Source organism: Rhipicephalus microplus, chromosome X (genome assembly GCF_043290135.1).
Source record: "Rhipicephalus microplus isolate Deutch F79 chromosome X, USDA_Rmic, whole genome shotgun sequence".
In the NCBI taxonomy this organism is placed as follows: Eukaryota; Metazoa; Arthropoda; class Arachnida; order Ixodida; family Ixodidae; genus Rhipicephalus; species Rhipicephalus microplus.
The window spans coordinates 176,095,401-176,106,156 of NC_134710.1; the positions used below are offsets into that span (position 1 = coordinate 176,095,401).

Sequence of the window (10,756 nt, forward strand, 5' to 3'; positions counted from 1 at the left end):
AATCAGTTACATTTTTTCATAATTTTGTAGTATAATTGATTAATTTTTCGATGTTGTAACGTTCTTGGTATTTAAACTGCATTTTATTGAAACTTATTACTGGTAATTAACTACATTTTTACGAATTAAATGTAGACAATCTTCTACGACAACCCTCGTACCAAAAAGTATGGGACCGCTCTGTGAGGACGCCCCATTTGGCATAACGGGGGGACCCCATACTGAGCTTATTTTTTTCCCACCTTTTACTTGGCCTCATATGTGACACCTTACCCCGAGCGCCAGCAAAAGCGAAGCGCAACGCTTCATGGGGGACGTGGACACCATCACTGAAGCACTGCGGCACTACAACCTGGTGCGCAAGGTGTCCCTACCTTATAACACCACCGTTTCCGGCAAGCAAACGTGGAAGAATCAGCAAGAATTTCGAAAAAGAACTCCTGCTGAAAGTTAACAACGTTTAACACTGTATAACAAAAGTGACAGTAAGTCTCACAGCCTTCACGCTAACCTCCAGCCCTCTCTCTACCAAGCAAGCCGCAGTGCATTTTGACTAAACTTGTGTTATCATGTTACGGCAATTAAATTTTTAAGAGAAGTAATGCAAAAGTAATCGATTACATTTCTGTAATTGCTCAGCTACTTTTCTGAGGCTGTAGTTGACCACGCTAATCAATTAGGTGTCCAATATGTGATTTTAATTGTGATTGGTTACTTTCGGTAACGAGTACAAGCCTGCTAACACGTCACCACTCACGTTTTGACTTCCCTCCACTCAAACACTAATCCTCATTCACTGCCATATTCATGTATAATCACATCAGTCTGTACTTATTCGCTCACACTCACTGACGCCTTTGAAATAGATGTATGTTAGTTTGCTTAGGAGAGGTGTGGCTACCTGTGTAAGCAGCTGCTGGGAAAAAGACGTCCGCTCGATGCTCCACTTCTGACAGCCGCGCTCTTCTTAAGACCTTGTTCGTGTCGTTCTTGATATACGGCAGTCACTTCAGCATCCGACTCGTCCACTTTAGGCGTGTCTGAAATGATTGCTCATGCTGTAAATGGTGATGAAGCTTTCAATTTTATTTTTCAATGTCATCAGCCTTGGTCCTTTTTGTATCACGCTTTGACATGCCTGCAGCTCTCATTACATGCTCTCTGGGCATATTATTCGTGTCTCAAAATGACAAAAAGTTTATACAGTTGGTAGGGATTCTTTATGAAGCAAGGTAAGGTAGGGCGTGCACAAGGACACAAAAGAGAGCCTGAGAACACAAATGTTTCGGAGGAGTTCTACAGAGATCTATACAGTAGCCGGGACAACCACGACCATAATGCACGAACTATCAGTAACCCGGATGACATCCAACCAGTATTGACAGAAGTCAAAAAAGCCTTGTAGGGAATGGAAAGAGGCAAAGCTACTGGTGAGGATCAGGTAACATCAGATCTGCTGAAAGACGGAGGATCGCATGTGTTGGAAAAACTAGCCACCTTGTATATATGGAGTGTCTCCTAACGGGGAGGGTACCAGAATCATGAAAGAGTGCTAACATCATCGTAATCCTTAAGACGGGGGACAACAAGGACTTGAGGAAAAACAGACCCATCATCTTGCTCTCCATCCTATACAAGCTATTTACAAAGGTTATTGCTAACACAATTAAGACAACATCAAAATTCAATCAACCAAAGGAACAAGCAGGATTTTGAACAGGCTACTCAATAATCTACAACATTCATGACACCAGTCAGGTGATAGAAAAATGCTCAGAATACACCCAACCACTATACATAGTCATCACAGATTACGAGAAGGCATTTGATTCAGTATAAATTTATTTATTCATTTATTTAATTGTTTATTTCCTACATTTCCAACTTTTTTTTTCGCAGTCATGCAGACGCTGCCGCATCCGGGCATCGACGAAACATGTATATATATAAAAATCCTGGAAAAAATCTACAAAGGATCAACTGATACTATAGTGATCCATAAAGATAGCAAGAGAATACAAATAAAGAAGGGTGTAAGACAAGGCGATACGATCTCCTCAATGAAATTTACCGCGTGCTTATAGGAGGTTTTCAGAGGCCTAGAGTGGGAAGAGTTAGAGATAAGAGTTAACGAAGAGTACCTTAGTAACTTGCGCTTTGCCGGTGACTTTGCATTGCTCAGTAACTCATAAGATGGATTGCAACTCATGATTACGGAGTTAGACAAGGAGAGCAGAAATGTACGTCTTAAAATTAATCTGCAGAAAACGAAAGCACTGTACAACAACCTCGGGAGAGAACAGAGCTTCGAGATAGGTAATAGTGCACTTGAAGTTGTAAAAGAGTACCTCTACTTAGGACAGGTAGTAACCGCAAAGTCGAACCACGAGATTGAAGTAGCTAGAAAAATAAGAATGGGGAGGAACACATTCGGCAAGCATTCTCAAATCATTATTCGGCTGCGGTGGCTGCATTTCCGATGGAGGCGGAAATCTTGTAGGCCCGTGTGCTCAGATTTGGGTGCACGTTAAAAAACCCCAGGTGGTCAAAATTTCCGGAGCCCTCCACTACGGCGTCTCTCATAATCATATGGTGGTTTTGGGACGTTAAACTCCACAAATCAATCAATGTTGTCGGCCCGTGTGCTCAGATTTGGGTGCACGTTAAAGAACCCCAGGTGGTCGAAATTTCCGGAGCCCTCCACTACGGCGTCTCTCATAATCATATGGTGGTTTTGGGACGTTAAACCCCACATATCAATCAATCAAATCATTATTGGTGGATTGAAAGGTATATAACAGCTGCATCTTGCCAGAACTTACCTACGGAGCAGAAATCTGGAGGCTTAAATAGAGGGTTCAACTTAAATTGAAGACGATGCACCAGGCGATGGAAAGAGAAATGATCGGTGTAACCTTAAGAGACAAGAGAGCAGAGTGGGTCAGGGAGCAAACCGGTGTAAAGATATCGTAGCTGAAACCAAGAAGAAGACGTGGACAGGGGCCGGGCACGTAGCGCGTAGGCAGGATAACCGCTGGTCATTCAGGGTAACTGACTGGCTTCCCAGAAAAGTCAAGCAGGTGAAGGGGGAGACAGAAAGCTAGGTGGGCAGGTGAGATTAGGATGTGTACGGGTATAAAGTGGCAGCAGCAAGCACATGACCGACTTGAGGCGGAACATAGCAGAGGCCTTTGTCCTGCAGTGGGCGTAGTCCGGCTAATGATGATGAAGTTAAAGGATAAGACAGCAAAGATTCGTGGCAGTTCACATATTCCGAAGTGTTTGGCACAAAATCAGCGCGAATTTGATAAAAAAGGAAATTTAAAAAGCGGCATCAAAGGCAACGATGTGAGAAAAAAAGTGCCGTCATATCCACGAAGTGAATGATGATGAGTGGGCGAAGCTCCGGAGGTAAACCTGGTAAACCATGAATTCTTTGTACATTTTGCCTACTCGATTTTATTACAACGCTCCCCCTAGCGTACGTTGCCGCACTAAATCGAAAAATTGCCTTCCACCAATGACACGCGCCATATGTGACATCATTCCTATTTTATAGCATCTCGCATCTTTCATCATAAACTACAAGTACCGCCGTCTGGTTTATAACATCTTGCATATTTTAAATCATCAGCTACAAGTACCGCCATCTAGTGAACACTGAAAGAACTAAACGAGAGGTGGCTACATACAGGGGACGCACAGCCCACGCCTTAAGGAGCTTCGCCCCTAAAAAAACTAAGCGAGAAGGCTTGGTGTGAAGCCGCTATGCAATTTGCTCCGGGGACGTTTTAGGGGCGAAGCTCCTTATGGCGTGGCTTGTGCGTCCCTCGTAGTACGTAACCGCCAGTGGCACATACCCGAAAAAGCGGTCCTTACAATGTCTGCTGGATGGGGGCACTTGTATATGATGAATACATGATGAAAAGATGTGACATGGCTGTGCTTGGAGTTTTCTCTAGACATATGGACGGACGAACGGACTGACATACGCACGGACGGACAGACAGAGGGGCGCACGGACGGATGGACAGACAGAGGGATGGCCGCAAAAAGAGATGGATGGACAGGCAGACGAATGAACAAACGGACGGATGCACCAAGGATCACACAGCTAGGCGGACGCAAGAACGAATGGACAGACAGACTGACGAACGCTGCGCCCCACCAATCATCATTCACTCCGTGGATATGCTGTGATTGTTTTTTTCGGGACCCCTATGCACTACAAGAAAAGCAACAACAAAGGTGAGTACAGATGCGAGGCTTTTAAAGCGTTTCTTTACGTCTTGCTGACACTTCGAGCATTTATATCCATATATATATATATATATATATATATATATATATATATATATATATATATATATATATATATATATATATATATATATATATATATATAGTTATAAACTTCGAGAATAGTGCAGTATAGGAAACAAAACAATAAAATATTTATTTAATCCTAACAGTTTCGGCTGGTGGACCAGCCTTCTTCGGAGGATGTAAGTGAAATGATACAAGTTCCCGTAGCAGAGGGTCACCCTCACAGTTTAAAGACCCCCCGCTTGTCTTTTTCTCTCTCTCTTTTTTTCTCTCTCTCTTTTTTTTGGAGGGTCTTTAAACTGTGAGGGTGACCCTCTGCTACGGGAACTTGTATCATTTCACTTACATCCTCCGAAGAAGGCTGGTCCACCAGCCGAAACTGTTAGGATTAAATAAATATTTTATTGTTTTGTTTCCTATACTGCACTATTCTCGAAGTTTATAACTTTTATTACGGTAGCCGGAAGAAACTCTGATCATCTATTTCATCTATATAATATATATATATATATATATATATATATATATATATATATATATATATATATATATATATATATATATATATATATATATATATATATATATTGTGTGTGTGTGTGTGTGTGTGTGTGTGTGTGTGTGTGTGTGTGTGTGTGTGTGTGTGTGTGTGTGTGTGTGTGTGTGTGTGTGTGTGTGTCACTAGACGTCACTGCCCGGAGCGAGTTGGACTTTTTTTTTTTTTTACGAACTGCGGTCAGGCCTTGTTCAGCCGCGTCTCGTTGGACCGGCCCACGAGTTTCTTCCTCCGCAATGGTTATATGCGCAATTGTAATCGTAGCGCGACAGTTGCGGAACAAAGAAGCAGCCTACTAGTACGAGCTTCTTTCGAATACCGACGAAGGTTATTGAAGACCAGTGCGAGCGTACGAAAATGTCCAGTGCGAACCGTCGGAGGACCCGGCTGGCACGCATAATGCGGACGCATTCCGGCGAACAAAATGACAACGTTACGGGGGTGCGGAGCTTACTTCGTAGAAGGTAAGCGACTGAGAGAAGAAGCATAAAGATAGTAATTAACGTGGATGCTTTTGTGCTCGTAGGATAGCCATCCGCATTGTTTGATGAGACGAACCCAGATTGGGCACGCCGTCTCTGCAACTCGGCTACGGCTCCAGGCATACCGGCGCTGCGAGGCATGAGTGCGAAGAAAAGCGGCGTCGCGATAAGCGAAGTTCGAACGGCGCCGACGACACGCCGACGCGGCGATCGTGGACGCAGACGTGCTACCGCCGATGCCCCATCACCTCATAACGAAAAAGCAAACAATGCTGCATTTTGAACCCTTCTGCTCCGAGCAAATCCTCCATGACCTACGCGAATGAGTACATTACACTTTCATCCTTCTGCCACTTTGAAATTTCATCGCGCTGCTGAACAAAATCTAGACATACGTTCGTGTAGATCAATCCGCATGCGATGCAGTTTCTAAATTTTCAGTATTACGTTCACGCACACGTACATGCGGCTATGTTTATGACAAAAGAAACAGCAACACGCAGACGGGGGGGGGGGGGGGGGGGCGCCATCGAAAAACGCACCGCCGCGTGAGCACCTCGCTGTGCTCGCGTGAGAACTGAACGCGAACATCACAGCATTTGTTGATTATGCAGCGTTCATCTATCGCTATTTGATAACTCGGGGCTGGTGTATGTATGGATTTGATAAACAATTGAACTTACCTCTGCAACGACGATCACTCTACGGTCCCGAAACTCTTTACAGACAGGCCTTTTTTTTTTCTTCAGCCGCTGGTCAAGTGTATAGCTGTGCGCTCCCGCTGATTTGAAAGCCTACCAAGTTTTGACAGCCTACTGAAAGCCTACTAAGATTTGAAAGCCTACTAAAATTGGCGCTAAAGACACGACCAGGCTAGACTGCACCTGCGTGCTCCCTTCTTACGGCGTTCGCAACGGGTCTCGTACATGCCTCTCGCCACTCCTTTGTTTGGGGCGCTGCTTGCCTGCTACCTTCCGCCACTCCGTACAGCGCGCGAACACACAAGTTCGGGCACGCTTCTCCACTCGCCGCGCGTTGAAAAACAAGTTGCCTATTTGTTGAAGGCACAAAAATGGTTTGTGTTGACTTCTTATTTGCGCTGGTGCATCGAGCTTCAGTTTATTGAAAAATTGTGTAAATGTAAGAGCCCGAAGTACAGCTCTCCGCCATCAAACGTGTAGACATTCTGAGGTCTGAAAATAAGCATTTATTGCTCATAAGCACTGGCAATAGTTGAACACTTTCAAGTGAAAAACTTTGCCGGACTTCACAAATGTCTTGTTCACCGCCAAAAATGCTTCTTAGTCGGTTTTTGTGTAGAATGCTTGTCGTTTGCGTCAGTCAGTTGGTTTGCGTGGTTAACGAGAATTCTTAGGGATTTTTCGGCTATGAGATCTGCGGATCGTCGGGAGTGGCTGTCGTCAACGCTTTTAGGACAGCTTAAGATGGGAGCGCGTTGTAAGTAAGGATGGACTGCTGTTTGCAAAACTTCTAGCACATTTCTGCGTGGCAGGTGTTCATAGGCCTTATCAAAAAAAGACCACTATCTTGTCCAAAAAAGCTAGAAACTCAGGCCTCGGGTAGGTAGTTCGCCCCTCCCTTGTGCTCGCAGCAGCTTGTATAGCTGATGCTGCTTGTTGTTGGTCGTCAGCAGCGCAGCGCAATGGTGGCATCCGAGGTCTGTAGTAAGGTTGGCGATGTAACTGCCGAGGTATGCTAAGCTGGAGAAGGTGACAGATGCAGACGGACAAGCCTTGTACTCCAACAAAGACCTCAGGTCCTTATCAAGTATATTCGATATCATCGCGGCCTCTTCCTCAACTCCCACATTTAATAACTTGATTTCTTTCGGCCTTTCTTGTGGTCCAGAGCCGCGGTGACGGCTATAACAACCAGCATGTCATTCCCGCCACACATTAACCGCACCCTTCCGAAGATTGCTTCGATGGGGTCACTGTTCAATTTCTTTGTCAGGACATAACTGACGCCTTGCTCCAGGAGGAATTCTGTTGTTTCCACCGTCGTCCTTGTTGTAAAAAGCAAGGCTTCGTACGTCTCGTTGATGAAGCCAGCACTAACTGATCCGATGGAACTCTTCTGTATTTTTTCCACATATGAGATAAACTCATCCTTCAGCCACAGTAGGCGATTGCCATCGCTCCTAAAAATGGCAACTTTGTGGCCGCTTCCATTAAATGAAGTGTCATGGATGTCAAACCATTTCTTCATGGCCTTCATGAAGAAAACGGTTGAACTTGCTCCCTTAAAATCTCTGGCAGCACCCATGGAATTTTGCTGAAGGTGCTCTACGGCTGCAGACACTTGAGGGGCGAAAACTTGAACTGCTCGCAGCATATTCGTTTTTTTCCAAATTGGAAGGGTAGACATGTTTCCTCGTCAAATTTTGGGCCAGCTTCACAGTCTGGTGTTTTTGATGCTCATATAATTTCTGCACAAACGCACCACTAATCCCTCCTGTGCCATCTGTAAGTTCACGTTTGATGAACTGATTTCTAACGTTTTTGAGCAGGTGGCACGGGTCAAAACTCGGAAAGATGACACGCTTGGCGTCGTGTGGATGACATACAACTGTGTTAAGGTTGCCGTTACCCATGTGCTTAAACATCGTCGCGTTTGCTGAATAATTGTCCGTGACAATGCGAATGATGATGAAGCCACACGATTGCACAGCAGCAACGACCTCCTTTGTCCATGCAAAGAGGTCTCTACCGCTCAGTTGCTTCGTGAAGTAGTACGAGCATGGAATCTTGTACCGACTAGTACGTGGTACCATGCAGCACAAAACAGAGGACTCTGTTCGCAAGGGCTTCTTTCGCTGTATTCGCCATGCTACTCTCTGGCTTGTCCTTGAGGCCAAAGACTGCATCCGCCTTCCTATCATAGATGCACTTTTGTTTTATGCTAGCATCATTTAATGCGGCCATGTTTGCTGCTGAGTTGCGAGGCCTCGTGAACCAGACGGTCCTTCATAGCATTGCTCATACCCGATGATGTTGGGCTTGGACCTATATGCCTCTGAAGAGTGCACTTTGCTGGCAGTGTCAGAATCCCCAAAGTGCGAGCGTGATCGCAGCCTTTTAGGGACAGAAAGCGCCATATCACACACTTCCTAACAACTTCTTCTGGGTATGCTGAATGCTTTTTTCCATAACATTCTATTTGATGCAAAGAAACACGACCTTTTTCTCTTTCTGTCCATCTGTTGCGATTTTCTAAACACACGCGTGGTGCTTGCTTTCGCGATAATATGCAGACGTTTTTTCCTCTTCTTTCAACAACTGCCGCACCTTCTCACATTTCGAACGATGGTACAACATTTGGGAGCATAATCTTCCTATCATAGCCAGGTATCGACCCGCGTGATGAGCACTGCTGTTCATTGTTTGCGTACTTACACTTACAGCTTCTTGTTCAGCGAAAGCATCTTGTGAAGTCGCAACATCCATGTCTGGTTCGTTGGTCTCCGCTTTTCGCTTTCTTCACGTTTGGCATAGGGGCGAAGCTTATGAAACAGGACCTTCGCGGGGCTTATTTGCACTTGGTCTCATGTAGGAAAGATATCCTCGAAGAGAGTGGGCGCAGAGTCGGGAAGTTTTCTGATGCGGCGCGCAGGCACATAGTCTACATCGCGGAAGTGTCCGCTGCATACGACAGTCGATGCAGACTTGTCATTGATGATAAGGTTCTCTCTCGCAATATTCTTTCGCACAGTTCAGCATTGCTTGAGAATTAGTGAAAAGAAACACCGAGTGTTTTCCCCGAACAGGACTTGCCATACGGAACACAGCAATACACCATCGCACTTCTAAAAACTAACTTGAGTTATTTTTACCCTCTTTTTTTTCTTCTCATTTACTTTACATTGGTTCCAATATCATCCCCTATACATTCCTTGGCATTATTACCTGTTAGATCTCATTAATATTGTGTTATTGTGTCAAAACATGGAAAAACGAGCCCTTGGGTATACACTTCTTTTCCTTACTCATTAACGAGGGTCTCGTACTGGCAGACTTGGTGTCGTTAGGTAGTATACAAGGGACTATTGGTCAGCTGCCCACTCGTGACAAGTTCACGTGCTATGTGACGCCAACCAGGCTCAAAACAGTGGGCCACACTTCCGCCATGGCTACTGGTGGCGCTGACTGACACACCCACGTTTAATTCACATATAAACCCTATAAAGTGGATGAGGGGATAGCTGTCGTGGTAGCTTAGTGCTAGAGCACCGAACGCGTCATTCGATGGTCGCAGGTTCGGATCCTGTCCCCGGCAAGTTATTTTTTCAATCACTTTTCTTCATATTTACATTACAATTTGGTCTAATATCTTCCCCTATACTTTCCTTGGCATTATTATCTGTTAGATCTGATTAATATTGTGTAAAAACACGGAAGAACGAGCCCTTAGGTATACACTTATTTCATTATATATATATATATATATATATATATATATACAGCAACCTACGTGTGGGTGCTCTCGTCATCCCCTCTATAACTTGTGTAGTAGACCAAAATTGGTAAGAGGGTTTGATGATCATGAATGTCTGTTTATGGCATGAATAATGCGAAAATCCCGTCGCATACGACGTCAAGTCCTCTTCTCCAGAAACGCGCTGCACATACTCGCCTTCCATTAATCTCATTAATATTGTGTAAAAACACGGTATACGGGTATGCGCCGCAGGTGTTTGACAGCTTAAATCTACTAAGAAACAGCGAAAAGAGGCATTAAAAATTTAAATGTGAGGGCGTTAAGACAAACTGACATTGGCAGTATTGACCTGACAAATGGAACGCACCAACGCCAGGGTCTCAGCAGGAATCGAACTCAAACATTCTGAGTGGCAATCGCATATTTTACAGCAAAGCCATTCTAGGTCTCTGAACTACTTTAGACAAAGATCCTCTGCCAGCGTAATATCGTGAAACCTCAACTGTGGTTGCAGTGCTGGCTATCTCATTTTATGAACATTACATATGTATTCGAATGACACACGCATCACGTCGAGCTATAATGAAGTGTAGTTAAGCGCCATCCACTGAAGTTGGTCCACCGAGCATCATCTAAGGCTGCCATCCTTGAAAGCAAAACGCTACATTTCAGCTTACCGCTTCTGGTGTTGGTAATACCCATGATGCTCCTGGATCATGCAACTGTAAACTGGTTATATAAAACATTTGCGACTCTTCAACATACATGTCTGTGCATATGCATATGACATTATTATATTAATGTCATTTCGTGAAGTTTCACAGAACTGAAAATTACAACACACTCGCCTTCCCTCAGCATGCTTCGCACGACATCAATTCCCATAGTACGTGGGATCTCCTGATTTTTATTCATAAGTACTGCCATGTTATAC

General features: G+C 44.4%; 1 long non-coding RNA gene across 1 annotated transcript in view; it reads left to right on the forward strand.

Annotated features, from left to right (window-relative positions):
* LOC119177210 (uncharacterized) overlaps window positions 1–10,756 on the forward strand; it is a 183,129-nt gene that overhangs the window by 14,982 nt on the left and 157,391 nt on the right. The window lies entirely within an intron of this gene.